Raw genomic sequence first — 18040 nt, 5'->3', positions numbered from 1 at the left:
ATACTTCTACTCCAGTATTTTTTTTTGTGCTGCATAGTTACTAGTTACTATTATAAAAATTACCACTGCCAGAATAGTAGATGGCAGGATTCATGAAGCTCAAAACATGTGTATTATCAGCGCATAGGAAAATAAATGCTACTGTATGTATAAATAAAAGCTGCATTTGAAATAATAAAAAACAATATGATGTTCAAACTTTTGACTTCTTTCTTTAATAACTACATAACACAGTACTTGTACTTTTACTTTCAGTACTTGAGTAGCAATTTTTTTTTCAAAACTACTGGTACTTTTACTTTCAGTACTTGAGTAGCAAAATTTTTAAAAAAACTACTTGCAATACTTAAGTACAAAAAATGTTGAATACTTTAGTACTTCTACTCAAGTCACTTTTTGATCGAGCACTTCCACTTCTACTCAAGTCACTTTTTGATCGAGCACTTGTACTTTTACTCAAGTATAGGTTTTGAGTACTTTATACAACTCTGCAAATTCCATAGTCCATAGTTCCTAGTCAATCTCTGGAAGAGACAAAGTTGTCCAGCCAAAATTGTTATATAGATCTTACTATACACTCAGTTTTTTTTTTTATTTTGCATTAGCAAGCTGTCCTCTCCTATCTGTGCGAAATGCTCCATGGCTGATGGTACATTTTATCATATGGTTTGGGGGTGCCCACCTATCAGAAGTTTCTGGTCTGCAGTTACAGATTTCATTGGTAATCTTACGCAATTCCCAATGTCTGTGATCCTTTAATGCCTATTTGGGTATATAGATGAAGATAATACTATCCCTAGCCGCAATAATATTTTATATGCGTGATCTTCTTTTATGCCAAAAAATCCATAGCCATACTCTGGAATTCTCAAACCCCCCCCCATGACGTACGTTTTCGGATTGCATTAATCAATCAAGCAATCCCACTGTATAAGATGACTTATGAAGCCAGAGGGTGCCCTAAAAAAATTCTTTAAAATTTGGTCTCTTTGGGTAGATTCTGAACACACTATAGCTCCTGAAGGGAGTGATATCTCCTGATCTTGTAACATATCTGATTCACCATGTATACTTTGAATGTGTATCCCCCCCCCCCTTTTTTTTTCTATGTTTTGGTCGATATGTACAATTTCCTTACTGTGATGGTTCTGTAATTAATGGACATTTTGAATACCACCATGCTACCTGTTTATGCAAATGTTCTTCACTCTAGTTTGTATTTGCTATCTTTTACATACAATAAAACTTACCTTTAAAAAAAGGTAGCCACCCTCTAACAGGAAGTCAGATCACAGCATCTATGGAGGAGACTGAGAGCAAAAGGCCCCTTTCACACAGGCTTTCTGATCAGGTCTACCTATCAGTTTTTCAGGCGGACCTGATCGGACGCTCCATGCACCCCTAGGAGCAGCGGATGTCAGCGGTGACATGTCTGCTGACACCCGCTGCTATCCGATCCTGTCCGTGAAATCCAGACGGATGGAAATCCTATTTTTCATCTGTCTGGAGGATCGGATAGGATCGGATGAAAACAGGCAGGACGGTCCATTTTCATCCGATCTCCCATAGAGGAGAGTGGGAATCTGACAAGTCTGTCTCTGCAAAGTAAGCAGAGACGGATCTGTCATCCGCCTGCTTAGAGGGGATCAGCAGATCGATCCCCGCTGAGCAAAACGGAGTCGGCCGGGCGTAAAGCCCATATTTAAGGACCCTTAGAAGGGACTTTTTGATTTAAAGTGTAAGTTCTCTTTTTAAAAGTGAACATTTTGCATGTAAAAAAAAGTGCATTTATTTATTTTATTTATTTTTGGAGCCTGTAATGCATTGCACCAGCGATCAGCAGATGGTTGGTGCCATGCAGGTCTCCTGCAGACCTGTCATTGTATCTGTGTGCCTGTATATCCCATAGGGGCAAGAAGATACACTAACAGAGAGAATCAATAAACTACCACAGCCCTCCACAGCACCGTGGTAGTCCACTGAGAACTACAAGTGGACACCCAAAAAGGATGTAGGTACTTGTAGTTCATTCATTCACAGAATTTTGAACGAATGATGTGGCCGTGTGGGTGGAGCCCCGCACGGCTGCGCTGATTTAAAAAACTGACAGCTTGTAGGAGGAGCTTTTGCCCGTACTACTGTCACAGGGAGTGCGGGGAGAGGACAGCGGCTGCAGCACTGGGAACATGTTACATTTTCCACCCTAAAAACGGGTGGAACCTGTAACATGTTCCCAAAGGTGAATTTATCCTTTAAGAATTCAAGCTTAAATAGATTTTTTTTTAAACCAGAAATTAGTGTCAGCTTAACATCTTCAGGACCGCCCTACGCAGATATACTGCGGCAGGGCGGCCCTCCTGCCCGAAATCATGTACCTGTATGTGATTTCATGTACTGAGTCTGGGGTGCATGCGCTTGCTGCTGGCGACCCACTCCTGCTGCAATTGAACACAGCAGGAGCCAATCAGTGGGTCCGGCGGACCCAATGTTCGCCGGCAACCCGCAATCTTTTTCAGGAGAGGTAGAATGTCAGTCAACCTATGTAAACAAGGCAGACCACTGTTCTGTAAGAGGGGAAGATGGAGTTTTTCCTGTTTCTGCTAAGCAGGAACACAGATCTCTGTCTTCCCCCAGTTAAATCATCCCCCCCCACAATTAGAAAGCACTCCCAGGGAACACATTTAACCCTTTGATCGCCCCTGATGTTAACCCCTTCCCTGCCTGTGTCATTAGTACAGTTACAGTGCATATTTTTAATACTGATCACTGGTCCAAAAAAGTGTCAGTTAAGGCCCGTACACACGTACCGATTGTCGGCCGTAAATATTCGGCCAACGTCTGATTGGCCGATTGTTGGCTTGTTAGTATGATGCTTCCGACAACAGACTGCGACTTTTTGGCCGAACAAAATCTGGTGTGCATGCTATAAAATTTTTGTTGGCCAACACCAGAACGGCCGATTGTTCGTCAGTCAGTACAGATTTCGGTCGACAAAAGCCAGATGAGCAAGACTGGGCATGCTCAGAGAAGAAAAAACACACGGAAAGTTAACCATCACATGACATCACTTCTGAAGTTGGTTGTTGTTGGCCGACAAAATTTGTGTGCAGTCTTGAGCACTTTCAACCAACACGACAGCACTGGACAAAAGACGGCCGATCGTTCGGCCGACAATCGGTGCGTGTGTACGGGGCTTTAGTATCCGATTTGTCCGCTGCAATGCCGCTGATCCCCACCATTACTAGTAAAAATAAATAAATAAAAACTCCATAAAAATATCCTATAGTTTGTAGACGCTGTAACTTTTGCGCGAACCAATCTATATACGCTTATTGTTATTTTTTTATTTTTTTTTTACCAAAAGATGTAGCAGAATACATAAACCGATCAAGAAATTTGATTTTTTTTTACTGGATATGTTTTATAGCATTAAGAAAAAAATACTGTTTTTTTTTTCAAAATTGTCGGTCGTTTTTTGTTTATAGGGCAAAAAATAAAAACCGCAAAGGTGATCAAATGCCACCAAAAGAAAGCTCTATTTATGGGGAAAAATTACATACATTTTTATTTGGGTACAGTGTTGCAGGACCGCACAATAGTCTGTCAAAGTAACGCAGTGCCGTATCACAAAAAATGGCCTGGTCATGAAGGAGGGTAAACTTTATGGGGCTGAAGTGGTTAAAAGACCTCCTGCAGCCAACAAACCTTTCTATGCTGAAACTGTGCTATAACGCATAGAATAGGACATCTGCACAACCATTCAGTTTTATGGGAGAAGCTACCTTTGGCAAAATATGACTCATACAGGTTGGAACCAGTAGATTTGCCACGCCACAGACAGAAGGCATTAAAAAAATCCAGTTATACAAGAGAGAGCATGCTATTACTGCGTACTGTTCTGAGTGCTGCAGCCACTTGATCCTCAAGCAACTGACACAGAGAATCTGTATTCACACCTCCTGACAACTACAAAGTGAAAGGTGTCCTACCAGACGGGCTCCGATGTCACATATGTACTGTATATCAGCCAGCCTTCATATTCAAGGCCAGTCCTAGGCTCACATGGGATGCTGGGCAGCATTGAGGGAGGTTCAGGAGCACTGTGGATATTGAAGGCCATTGAAGGGGTCAGTATTAAATAACAGAGTTCAGGGGTCAGGAGTCAGTAATGCACAGGGGTCAGTATTAAATAACACACAGAGTGCAGGGGTCAGGAGTAAGTAATGCACAGGGGTCAGTATTAAATAACCCACAGGGTTCAGGGGTCAGGAGTAAGTAATGCACAGGGGTCAGTATTAAATTACACACAGAGTGCAGGGGTCAGGAGTAAGTAATGCACAGGGATCAGAAGTATGTTACACACAGGATGGATTTAGAAGTAAGTTATCAGGAGTGACACACAGGGTGCAGGGGTCAGGAGTAAGTAATGCACAGGGGTCAGTATTAAATAACACACATGGTTCAGGGGTCAGGAGTAGTAATGCACATAGGTCAGTGTTAAATAACAAACAGAGTTCAGGGGTCAGGAGTAAGTAATGCACAGGGGCCAGCATTAAATAACGCACAGAGTGCAGGGGTCAGGAGTAAGTAACACACAGGGATCAGAAGTAACACACAAAGTTTAGGGATCAGGAGTAAGTAATGTACATGGATCAGTATTAAATAACACACAGAGTTCAGGGGTCAGGAGTAAGTAATGCACAGGGGTCAGCATTAAATAACACACAAAGTTTAGGGGTCAGGAGTAAGTAACACACAGGGATCAGAAGTAAGTAACACACAAAGTTTAGGGGTCAGGAGTAAGTAATGAACAAGGATCAGTATTAAATAACACGCAGAGTGCAGGAGTAAGTAATGCACAGGGATCAGAAGTATGTTACACACAGGATGGATTTAGAAGTAAGTGATTAGGAGTGACACACAGGGTGCAGGGGTCAGGAGTAATACAAATGTTCAGGGGTCAGGAGTAAGTAATGCACAGGGGTCAGTATTAATACACAGAGTGCAATGGTCAGGAGTAATGCACAGGGTTCAGGGGTCAGGAGTAAGAACACACAGTTCAGGGGTCAGGAGTAAGTAACATAGAGTTCAGGGGTCAGGAGAAAGTAACATAGAGTTCAGGGGTCAGGAGTAAGTAACAGAGTTCAGGGGTCAGGAGAAAGTAACACAGAGTTCAGGGGTCAGGAGAAGTAACACAGAGTTCAGGGGTCAGGAGAAAGTAACACAGAGTTCAGGGGTCAGGGGAAAGAAACAGAGTTCAGGGGTCAGGAGTAAATAACATAGAGTTCAGGGGTGAGGAGTAAGTACCATTTAGTTCAGGTGTCAGGAGTAAGTAACATAGAGTTCAGGGGTAAGGAGTAAGTAACACGCAGAGTTTAGGGGTCAGGAGTAACAGGGAGTTCAGGGGTCAGGAGAAAGTAACACACAGAGTTCAGGGGTCAGAAGTAAATAACAGGGAGTTCAGGGGTCAGGAGTAAGTAACACACAAAAATCAGGGGTCAGGAGTAAGTAACAGGGAGTTCAGGGGTCAGGAGAAAGTAACACACAGAGTTCAGGGGTCAGGAGTAAGTAACAGGGAGTTCAGGGGTCAGGAGTAAGTAACACAGAGTTCATGGGTCAGGAGTAGGTAACACACATAAATCAGGGGTCAGGAGTAAGTAACAGGGAGTTCAGGGGTCAGGAGAAAGTAAAACACAGAGTTCAGGGGTCAGGAGTAAGTAATACAGAGTTCAGGGGTCAGGAGTAAGTAACAGAGAGTTCATGGGTCAGGAGTAAGTAACACACAAAAATTAGGGGTCAGGAGTAAGTAACAGGGAGTTCAGGGGTCAGGAGAAAGTAACACACAGAGTTCAGGGGTCAGGAGTAAGTAACAGGGAGTTCAGGGGTCAGAAGTAACACACATAGTTCAGGGGTCAGGAGTAAGTAACTGGGAGTTCAGGGGTCAGGAGTAACACACAGAGTTCAGGGGTCAGGAGTAAGTAACAGGGAGTTCAGGGGTCAGAAGTAACACACAGAGTTCAGGGGTCAGGAGTAAGTAACAGGGAGTTCAGGGGTCAGGAGTAACAGAGTTCAGGGGTCAGGAGAAAGTAACACAGAGTTCAGGGGTCAGGAGAAGTAACGCAGAGTTCAGGGGTCAGGAGAAAGTAACACAGAGTTCAGGGGTCAGGGGAAAGAAACAGAGTTCAGGGGTCAGGAGTAAATAACATAGAGTTCAGGGGTGAGGAGTAAGTACCATTTAGTTCAGGTGTCAGGAGTAAGTAACATAGAGTTCAGGGGTAAGGAGTAAGTAACACGCAGAGTTCAGGGGTCAGGAGTAAGTAACAGGGAGTTCAGGGGTCAGAAGTAACACACAGAGTTCAGGGGTCAGGAGTAAGTAACAGGGAGTTCAGGGGTCAGGAGTAACACAGAGTTCAGGGGTCAGGAGTAATTACCACACAGAGTTCAGGGTCAAGGGGTAGGTAGTGCACCAAAGCTTAGGGGTCAGGCAAGTAACTGATGAATTGATCCTGGTGTCTTAGCTCTCTGCCAGTGTCAGCGATGTCCCTGGGAGACAAGCAGCGGTGTACACATTGCAGTGGGGAGCACAGCTGGGGAACAAAGATCTCACAATGGGGACCGTTGTCCCCACATGAGGAACCTAGTGAATGAATGGAGACACTAGTTCTGGTGACAACCAGGAACTGTCTCAACTTGGATAGATTTCCGCTCACTTCCTGTTTGGGCTGTGGAACAGGAAGTGAAGGAAAATCTCCCCGATGGGACACAGATGGAAAACACTGCCAGGAATGATCTCTTTCTTACTGTATATAGAGAATATTCGGGGTCATTGTTCAGTTGTGGGTTAGGGCCGTGTATGGTGTGAGTTGCGGTGTCACCTTCATATGGTAATAACGATCCAGTATGGATCTCCCCCCGATCTGTACACAGACAATGTAATCTTTATTTCTCTGATCACCGGACACACACATCACAGTACACTGTATAGTCTGCAATGAGGATCGCGCTGCACAGATTTCTCATCACTCTCCGTCCACTCCAGTTGGACCGCCGCCAACCCGGCAATCTCGGCTGAATGGGCGTGGACATAGAGACACGTCGAAGACGTGCTGCTAAGAAGGTCCAGCTCCACCCCCCCGCCTTCACTACCCACGCCCTCCTTTTTACCCTTCTATCCCAAACCCGCCCTTCCTTCAGATCACGCCCTCTATCCACTCTAGTCACCGCCCCCTCCACAGGAACCCCTCTTGTCCTCCTCTCTAGTCTCCGCCCCTCCACCATATCTTGCTCCTTTACCTTCTAGTTCACACCCTTTCCTCCCCTCTATCCCCCGCCCTCTGCTCCAGTCCCGCCCTCTCTTCCCTGCTAGTCTCCGGCGGCCCCGCCCTCCCCTCCTCCCGTCTGGGGATCTGAATGAGAGCAGGGGGACTGGCCGCATATCCAGCGCACAGGAGGCCGAGGGCAGCGTGAGCAGCGGCGGCTCAGAGCAGGTGAGGTCCTGGGCCTGGATAGGCCGCGGCTGGGGCCAAAAGGGAGGTGGCTCCGTGTGTCCTCCCTGTGATACTGCGGGAGAGGCCTGGGAGGGTGGAGAAGGACACCTCACCCCCCCCCCCCCTCCTCCGTGTGTGTTCACCTTCCCCGGGGGACCCCCGGCCAGTGTGGAGGGTGGGGAGCTCCGGAGTGTGGAGCAATCTGAGACCCAGCAGTGATCAGAGCCCAGGCCGTCCTATGGAGGGTCACAGTCCGATCTACCGGAGACGGCTCCGGGGCCCTACATCGGCTCTGATGTGCCTGGGCCTGGCCGGATCTGCTGGAAGAGGGACAGGGATGGGGGAGACATATGATGGGGGACAGGGGGGTGAGGAGGGAATGGGTGTACATTTGATGGGGGGGGGGGGCAGGGGATGGATTGATTGACATATGATGGGGGGGGGGGGACAGGGGATGGGTTGACATATGATGGGGGGGGGGGGACAGGGGATGGGTTGACATATGATGGGGGGGGGGCAGGGGATGGGTTGACATATGATGGGGGGGAGGGGACAGGGGATGGGTTGACATATGATGGGGGGGGGGCAGGGGATGGGTTGACATATGATGGGGGGGGGCAGGGGATGGGTTGACATATGATGGGGGGGAGGGGACAGGGGATGGGTTGACATATGATGGGGGGGAGGGGACAGGGGATGGGTTGACATATGATGGGGGGGAGGGGACAGGGGATGGGTTGACATATGATGGGGGGGAGGGGACAGGGGATGGGTTGACATATGATGGGGGGGAGGGGACAGGGGATGGGTTGACATATGATGGGGGGGAGGGGACAGGGGATGGGTTGACATATGATGGGGGGGAGGGGACAGGGGATGGGTTGAAATATGATGGGGGGGAGGGGACAGGGGATGGGTTGACATATGATGGGGGGGAGGGGACAGGGGATGGGTTGACATATGATGGGGGGGAGGGGACAGGGGATGGGTTGAAATATGATGGGGGGGAGGGGACAGGGGATGGGTTGAAATATGATGGGGGGGAGGGGACAGGGGATGGGTTGACATATGATGGGGGGGAGGGGACAGGGGATGGGTTGACATATGATGGGGGGAGGGGACAGGGGAGGGTAGCAGTCATGGTGATTGTCGGTGGGGCGGGGGGTCACCTGAGTGCAGAGCATGGACTGTCCTCCATCTGGAGCAGTCATTCCTGTGCCATATCCACACATAGGCTGCATGCACACCACCCGCCCAAGACGCTGGATAAAAATATTTAGGGTTTTCCCAGCAGTTTTGGAGCGTTTAGAAGAAGTGTTTAGGAGGGAATAGCATTTTCCATAAAGGAGAGGGCAGCCACCAGCGTCCTTAACAACCAGTAAATAGCTGGTTGTAAGGAGCCGGCCAGGAAGCCGGCCGTCATGTCCTTAACAACGGATGACTAATTAGCTGTCACTGGCGTTCCTAGTGACAGCTGAATGTAAACTAGAAAATGGCCAGCAATTAAATTAAGAAAAAATCAACTGCTGACTAACCCATGTAAGAAAGATCTATATCCTTCTCTATTTTTAACCTGCTCTGGTCTGGTGACGTGATCTGGCTCTTCTGTGTCAGTCAGTGGCAGCTGCAGGGAGGAGGAGGAAGCGCAAACAATGGGTGGGTCATAGTAGCCTATTGGTGATGTCACCACTCCCACTTTGCAGCCATTGTCGGAATGCTCTCTCCCTCCCACTGCAGCTGTCGCACGGGAGATCACATGACCGGACTGGTGCGCCTGAAGATAGTTAAGTATATACAGTAAAACCTTGGATTGCGAGTAACTTGGTTTAACTGTGTTTTACAGGACAAGCAACATTTTTTTAAAAACTTTTACTTGATATACAAGTAGCGTCGCGTCACAACGGCGTATAAAAGAGAAGAGAGGTGAAGAGAGTGTATCAATATGGTTGCATTTCATGACGATACAACATTTAGTAACTCACATGGTTGATTAATAAGAGGCACATCTAAGTATGCCAGCATCCAGGGTAAAGCTGTCCACATAGACCATCCTCTGCACCGCCATCTACGTCATCCCTTCCACACTGCGCTCCACAAGCGCTTCAAGCCTCGCTTTCCAATCGTTCTACTGCAGGGTGGTCTTCCCGATCATGATTGCAGACTGACGGCGGTGAGAGCCGGCAGTGCGGAGGACGGTCTATATGGACAGCTTTACCCTGGATGCTTGCATACTTAGAGATGTATCTGTTTTAATCATCAACCATGTGAGTTGCTAAATGTTGCATCTTCATCAAATGTAACCATATTGCTACACTTCGAGACCTCTCTTCTCTTTGATACTCTGTAGCTCCTGCTGGATTTTGCTGCTAATCCCCTGGAGGAGGCGCCATTTGTGGATGGACATTTTATGGTTACACAACCTATCACATTGCTATCTTTTTTTTATATGGACTATAAACTGAAAGACATGAAAATGGTTGTGGATAGAATCATCTGAGTCTCCATTATTTCTTAGGCGGCGTTTCGCTTTGATATAAAAGTGCTTTGGAATACAAGCACGTTTCCGGAACAAATTATGCTCGCAATCCAAGGTTTTACTGTAAATCTTTCTCACACAGGTTACTCAGCATAGGTGTGGGGGGCTGGGGGCAAGGGATCATTTTTAAGGCTACATAGTCTAGCATGGAATTCCACTTACATTTCAAGATTGTTAATAAAAATGTTTTTCTGCCTAAGGTGTCAAATATACTACATATGTAATATTTATAATGAAAATGTGACCTGTAGTGATCATGCTTATGTACTGTGAAATGTAATTGTAATCATTTTTAGCTGGTGATCTCTGGAAACCTAAAAAATATTTTGGGGATTCCTCTTTGGTAGAAAGGCTGAAATCCGATGTAAATATTCTGATGGAAATGACATATTCACACCCTACAAAGTCGGAGTCAGACTGTACAAGGAGCATTGCATTTTACATATTGTGCAACTTGGAAACTCGTATTTGCTGTCTGTATAATAGAACATAAACGCAACTTCAGACCAGCTGACTCTAAGGTGGCGGATGAAATATTTCACAATATAACACACATACTTGATCTTACTCTAGATACCTCCATGCAGAAAAAAAACTTGAACATCTAAGTGGAGTTTCAGTCTCCTAAGCAATTTTTGAACTAAAGCACCCTGTGAATCTTCATACTCTTACTCTCTAATTTGGATATTGTGATAACTGTCATCATAGTTTTTACTTATAAATCTGTGATCTCTCACTTGATCTCAGCAGGCAGGGGCCATAGAGGATGTGGGCACCTAAGGCCCCTTTCACACACCTGTCAGTTTTTTTGGCAGATCTGAACGGTATTCGGTGCATTCCTATGGGGCATCGGATGTCAGTGGAGACATGTCCACTGACATCCGATCCGTCAAATCTCGACGAATGGAAACCCTATTTTCCATCTGTCCAGCGGATCGGATGGGATCGGACCGACAGTCCATTCCCATCCGATTTCCCCCATAGAGATGCATGGGGAACTGACAGCTGTGTCTCCACACAGTGCGGAGACACAGCTGTCATTCTCCTGCTCAGCGGGGGATCGGCGGATCTTTCCCCCGCTGAGAAAAACGAACTCCGTCCAACGTGTGAAAGGAGCCTAAAGCCCACTCCTGTGTATCTCCTGGATTCAGGTTCAGCTTGCTGCCCAGCATGCACCTCCTAATCTGACAATGCACAGTAATGACACTGCGTGGCACACTTTGTTTTATACAGGTTGCCATAGCAATGATGGTGGAAGTTCCTGCCCCATTGTTAGGGCAACCTGTCATCAACAGAGAAGCTGGAAGACAAGTGTGGTCAGGAAGGCTTCCCGAAAACTCCTGGGATAGATGTCGCCGATATCCCAGGAGTCCAAGGGAATCGTCTAATAAAAAAAAAGTGTAGGCGGCTGGGAAAAAAAAGTATTTACAAATACAAAAAAAATAGAGAATATGCTTTTAGGACTGGGCAAGATTGTGATCCGAAGAACATGTCAGAATAGGTGGAACTCCGCTTTTAAAGTTCATGGGAAACGAGGTTGGGGGTATAGTATGTCCTCTGATACAGAGGAGGCGTTGGGGGATACAGTAGATCTAAACCCAATATCTAGAAATTTCATGAACATGGCCATACAGCGTGCAGAGCCTGTCTAACAACTTTTTTGCGACTTCCAGCTGCTGCCTACAGTCGTACATTGCGATGAATTGGAAGATGCGACTGTACACGGTTATATACTTGGGGTTGTGTAAAGCATAGACATGGACATAGGCTCCAAATGCAGATATGTTCTCTTCTGGTGGGGACGAAGGGTTCCATTGATCACTGTTGCTTTAATTCACATTGTGTGCTGTGGTAGATTTTATTGTGAATTGCACCCTTAGTCACTGTAACACAAAGTAAAGCACTACTATGTGTCGCGGTGTGCTGCATACGTAAAAATGTTGCAGGTCCAATTTTTGGTCCGGCGTGGTAAGTTAGGGTCCATGTACACGGGACGCTGGAAATGGCCGTTTAGGAGCAGTTGGGCGTTTTTTTTTCAGAAGCCCCTGAACCCACCTACATGTTATCTTATCTTTCCATGTACACCAGGTCGTTTACAGTCATTTGCAGGCAGTTGCGTTCAGGGACTTTTTTTAGAACGCAATTATTTGCGTTCGAATGTGTGTTTCCCGGCGTTTCAAACGCACAAACGCGTCCGAACGCTATGACCCGCGTTTAGCGTTTGCGTTTTTCCATTTTAAAGGGGAATAATTTTTTTGACCTCTAGGAATGGTTCTAAACGCAAACGCCGCTAAACGCGGGTACAAACGCGACCGAACGGACGTTTTAAACGTCCTAAAAATTCCAGCATTCAAAGGGACTTTTAACAACGTCCCGTGTACATGGAGCCTTAGTCAACCATTCAAGTTAATAGGCTGCCTTAACAAAATGCATATTAATGTACTTTTATTATTGCATCACAGTGGACCACCCTGGTGTGAATAGGCCCTTAGGGGCTGTGTCTACATGCATTGTGTTTGCCTTTTGTCACCATCAGAAAACCCTCCCTGAAATACCACGTACCCATCACTTTAGTACATGCATGTATATCGCAGTCTTGTGACTTCTATCACTGTCTGGTTAAAGCTCGTAGGAGAAGTTTTCATACTGCACTGGCTGTCCTATCAGGATGCAGGACCCCTGACCCTCGGTCTGGACAGTGCTGATTGGCCCTGTGCTGATCACATGCACTCTCCCAAGAAAAAAAAAAACTCTCTAGCAATACACACCAAACTGAGCATGTGCAGAGTACCCCCAAAGCTCTGTTCTATCAGCAGATAGATTTGGACTGTGAAAGAAGGGTGAGATCTGAGAATATAAGATCAAACAGCCTTTTTACACAATGCAGAGGATTAACCCCTTAGGGTCCACAGTGAGTATAACAAGCATGCTTTACTGCATTTACACACTGATTTTACTGTTGGGGGTTTAGTAAGACTTTAATGATTATCAGTGGAAAGATGGAATGCTGTCCATTTTCTGTATGGTCACCATCTGCTAGGGATGTTTAGGTAGTATGGCCAATTGCTTGTATATATATCCTGTCCCCCACAAGCTCACATTTCTCCTCCAGTCTAGAAGTTACTATGTAAAGGTAGAATTAGAACCTTATTGTCATATGTAGGCTGTAGATGCTGGCATCCTTGAAATCGTACATACATGTAATAAACCAATTGGCACTGGGGCTTACAATTGCAGCATGCAAAGCCCATGCATCTTTTTTGGTCTCTACATGACGCAGACCTTACTTTTATATAACATGGTTATCATTTGTTTAATACAAATCTATTCTTCTATATAGACATGGAGTATAATCCCATAGATCATATAAAATGAAGTGTTATGTACAATTAAATTAAAATTGGTGGTTTTTCCTATTTTATCCATATACACATGATTGGCGCATTTTGTAGCAGTAAAAACGCCGGTTCTTAAGCATCTCCTGTTTGTATTTCCTACCAATACTTTATTGCACCAGATGGTATATGTATTTATTACCAGGATAACACAATTAATCTTTCCCTCTTTCACTCCTATACATTGCTGAGGAGGCACATCCATTCTTATAGAATGGGGTAAATATTCAAACCACTCCTAATCTTGCTGCTGTTCAGCATCTTCTGCCTCTGTGTTGTCCACGTTGTAGAAAGATGGGACACCAGGGGCTGAATCCACTTCAGTGTAGAAGTTAGGCCCCTTACACACTGGGCGAAATCCATCCAAGCGGATTCGCCTGCTCAGACGGGGATCTCAGATGACCAGTCTGTGTCCGCTCTGCAATACAGCACGGACACGGACACGGCCCGCTGTTCTCTGGGTCAGTCAGATGGAAACAGACTGCATGTCCATTTCCATCTGATTGTCATCCGATCCGCTGGACAGATGGTAAACGTATCGCCATACGTCTGTTTTTAGCGTACTGGATCGGATGCCGATGGTGACAGTGGACACACGTCAGCCACATGGAAAACAATGGGTGGTCTGATCAGGTCTGCCTAAAAAAACGGACAGGTGGACCCAATTGATCCGCTAAGGCCCCTTTCACACATGTGGACCGTTAAGATCCGCCTGTCAGTTTTTCAGGCGGATCTGAACGGATGCCCCATGCATCTCTATGGGGCAGCGGATGTCTGTGGAGACATGTCCGCTGACATCCGATCCGGTCCGTCAAATCCGGACGGATGGAAAGCCTATTTTCCATCCGTCTGGCAGATCGGATTGGATGAGAACGGACAGGCGGTACGTTCTCTTCCGATTCCCCCATAGAGGAGAGCGGGGATCTGGCACCTCCGTCTCGCACACAAAGCAGAGACAAAGCTGTCATCTGCCTGCTCAGCGTGGATTGGCGGATTGATCCCCCGCTGAGCAGAGAACGGAACGGACAGGTGTGAAAGGGGCCTTATGCTAAGGAGATTTTGGAGATCTCCATGTTTGTGGACAGTGCGTCAGTTTTGTATAACTGTTTTCCATAAAAGATTTCTGTAAGCGATGCACCATTTTTAATTGTCACTTGCTTTGACTGGGTATGCTATGGGTTAACTAGCCTAACGCATGTAAAATCATTATGTACAGTTGAAAGTCCAGGAATGATTATTGGAGTCATGGTGGAATTCACTGCCAATAATGTCAGGTGATTTTTTTTCTTTTTGTAATAAAATATTTGGTGTGTGTGTTTGACCTTTTTATAAAGCGCTGAGTATGCTGGTACTGCATGCATCAGGGCCACTTATACTTTGGTTTGCCTCTGCTTGCATTGTGTATATGTGACCAAGTTGTCCCTTCACACTGCTGCATGGGTGCAGATAGTTTGCTAAACGCCCTCTGCAAACGCAGCAACACTCTGTGCTATGGCCGCATACTAACTGGCTGATTAGCTGCATCCAGTTTGTGTGCAGGGAGAACTCTGCAAAAATGCTGATCCTGGCTACATGCTTTCTGCACCCAGGGTCAGTTGTAGACTCTATTCTCATGTAACCACATCTGCACCAGCCCTTGAGAGCGAAAAGTGTAAACTGTCAGATTTGTACACAGCGTTTGCAAGCAGGGTTAAGGAACTGATGGCAAGAATCTATGGATGCGGTCATGTGAACATAGCCTTAAAGAATAAGTTCTCCTTCCTGAACATTTTACACGTTCCACTCGTTTTTAGTGCTGAACATGTACATGTTCCCGTAGCGGTTTCGGCGATCCGTGCTATGTGTGACAGTAGTACGGGGAGAAGTTCCCCATGCAAGCTGTCACTTTTTGAAAAAAGCGTGGCTGTGCAGGGCTCCGGCCACCCGGCCGCATCATTCATTCACAGAGTTCTGTGAATGAATCAACTACAAGTACCGACATCCTTTGCCGCTGTCGGCTTGTAGTTCTCAATGAACTACCACAGCGCTGTTGAGCACTGTGGTAGTTCTTTGATTCTTCCTGTCGGTGTATAACTGCCTGGCCATATGATGTACGGGGCAGACAGATTACATTGACCGTCTGCAGGAGTCCTGAATTGCACTCGCGTTCTGCTGATTGTGGGTGCAATGCTTTCCAGGCTCCAAAAAAAAAAAAAAACGTAAATGCACAAATTTAACCTGTACAAAATATCCATTTTTTTTTTCTCTTTCGTCCATTGACAGACGCAGCCTCACCTTCATGAGCTGTGTGGCTGCCACACAGCTCATGAAGATGAGGCTGCGTCTGTCAATGGACATCAGAAAAGAGATTTTATGTTAGGATCTTACAAAAATTCTACTTTTTTTTTTTACAGTGAGCTTATCCTTTAATCAGAACTGGAGGTTACTTTGAGCCTTTGGTGCTTACCTGAGCAAAGCAGTGAGCAATGTCTATTCTTGCAGTAGGATATGTGATGCACGGAGGCCAAGAATAGGAAAATCAAGGCAGAAATAGACTACAAAGGATGGCTGTCCTTTTTAGCCAAACACAGGAACTTCCTGGTATAAAAACAATGCTATATGTGGAGGAGGATCTCAAAATAGCCACCTTTTCACACTCAGGCTGGGTAGACACAATTGTATCTTCATTTTAGGAGTGTCAATGAGCGTGGCTATACCAGCAGTTTTTTGTTTCTATAGCACAGGTTTAAGCATCACCTAGAACTACAAATGCCTCTGATGCTTGAAGGCCCTCTGTCTCTTATGTGAAGAGATGGGGCAGCACATTGGCTTTGTGGTATGTGCATGGAGTTTGCTTGTGGGTTTCCTCCCACACTATAAAGACATACTGGTAGGTAGTTGGCTTTTGTCTAAATTGACCCGTGTATATGTGTGTGGTCTAAAAATCCCAACTGCAGCCTCTTGGGCAGACCCTGGTAATTGTGTCTAGTGCATAATGCCCCATACACACGTGCAGATTATCCGCAGACTTTTGTCTGCAGACTTACCAAAACCATATAATATGAGGTCAAACCTAAACACTTTCAATTTGTATGCAATCCGGCAGGCCCTTGCACTACATAGAAAAGGTAAGTCTGCAGACAAAAAAGTCTGCAGATAATCTGCACGTGTGTACATGGCATTAGTATTGAGTTTAAATCCACGCATGTCCACTCAGTAAAATTTTATTCCTGCAGAGGTTTAATTCCTAATGGCACCTATGCCACATTTGGCGATGCGCAGGTTTTCGCGAGCACCAAACCGCATGTTGCAGTGCTATGCGGCTCGGTGTGGCATCCTTTAAAGGCTAAGGTCGGCCATCTTGCTCCCTGGAAGGACGATTAACCATACTATCATGCTTGATTTTAAGCTATATATGTGGGTGTTAAGCCCCGTACACACGTACCGATTGTCGGCCGTAAATATTCGGCCGCCGAACGATCGGCCGATTGCCGCCTTGTTAGTATGATGCTTCCGACAACCGACAGCGACTTTTCGGCCGAACAGAATCTGGTGTGCAGGCTATAAAATTTTTGTTGGCCGTCACCAGAACGGACGATTGTTCGCCAGTCAGTACAGAATTCGGCCGACAAACAGCAGATGAGCAAGACTGGGCATGCTCAGAGAATAAAAAACACACGGAAAGTTAACCATCACATGACATCCCTTCTGCAGTCGGCTGTTGTTGGCGGACAAAATTCGTGTGCAGTCTTTAGCACTTTTCAACCGACAGGACAGCACCGGACAAAAGACGGCCGACATTCTGTACGCGTGTACGGGGCTTTATTCCTTATTTTATCAAACTGTCATTACAATATTATGCCATGTGGATTACCCTTCAGTTTCATGTCTGGCGATTCGTGAGCATCCTGTTGGAGGAGTTCTATTCAGAGGGCTTCACTTCCTGGCTTTATCTATTCATTTCTGTGGCGCATATCCAGTGACAAGCGAGGTTACCTGGGAGGTCTGGATACTTGGCTTGGTTATTGTAAACAAAGCACAATAGACCACAATAGACCACGTCCTCTGGTAAGCGCGGTTGTGGTTTTTTTTTTTTTTTTTTTTTTTTTTGGTTGGTGACACTTCCTTTTTCTTTCCTTCATCACTTTCAGGGCTGGAGGGAATTTTTTCATCCAGGTTGTTTCATATGCAATTGCATAGATTGCTCATGGACATTGCTATGGGATTACACTTTATGGGACAATATATGTGTGCGTGTTTATTTTATGTATTTTCGCTTTATCGCTGCACTATTTTGATTGCACTATTTTGATTGCTTCTTTAAGTTCACCTCCTCCTTTTTTTTTTTTTTTTTTTCTAAATTCCAGCTCCCCTATGTACCAATATAGCATTAATGTACTTATTTTGCAAAAATAAAACAGCTTTCCATTTATTCTACACCGGCTTACCTCGCTCTCTTCATAGCGGGTAAACACACTGCTTGATTACTTCTGCCATACTTCCTGGGCAGACTATAGGTCATGACACACGAAGGGGTTGATCAGCTGAGGGTAGATGATGTAGTGTGTGTGCTAATGGGATCAGCTGGTCAACTCCTTCCTGTGTCATGACCTATAGTCTACACAGGAAGTAAGGCAGAAGTA

At 45.8% G+C, this 18040-nt stretch overlaps 1 protein-coding gene across 8 annotated transcripts in view; it reads left to right on the top strand.

Annotated features, from left to right (window-relative positions):
• Nucleotides 1-7344: 7344 nt before the first annotated feature.
• Nucleotides 7345-18040, top strand: part of KTN1 (kinectin 1) — a 233443-nt gene continuing 222747 nt past the window's right edge. For all 8 annotated transcript variants that reach the window (XM_082275742.1, XM_082275737.1, XM_082275736.1 and 5 more), the window contains exon 1: nucleotides 7345-7487. The gene's annotated coding sequence lies outside the window, so the exon portion shown is untranslated. The remainder of the gene's footprint in view (nucleotides 7488-18040) is intronic.

This window comes from Pelophylax lessonae (genome assembly GCF_965119305.1).
Source record: "Pelophylax lessonae genome assembly, chromosome: 13".
Taxonomy (NCBI): domain Eukaryota; kingdom Metazoa; phylum Chordata; class Amphibia; order Anura; family Ranidae; genus Pelophylax; species Pelophylax lessonae.
This window is presented reverse-complemented; position numbering and strand designations above follow the sequence as displayed.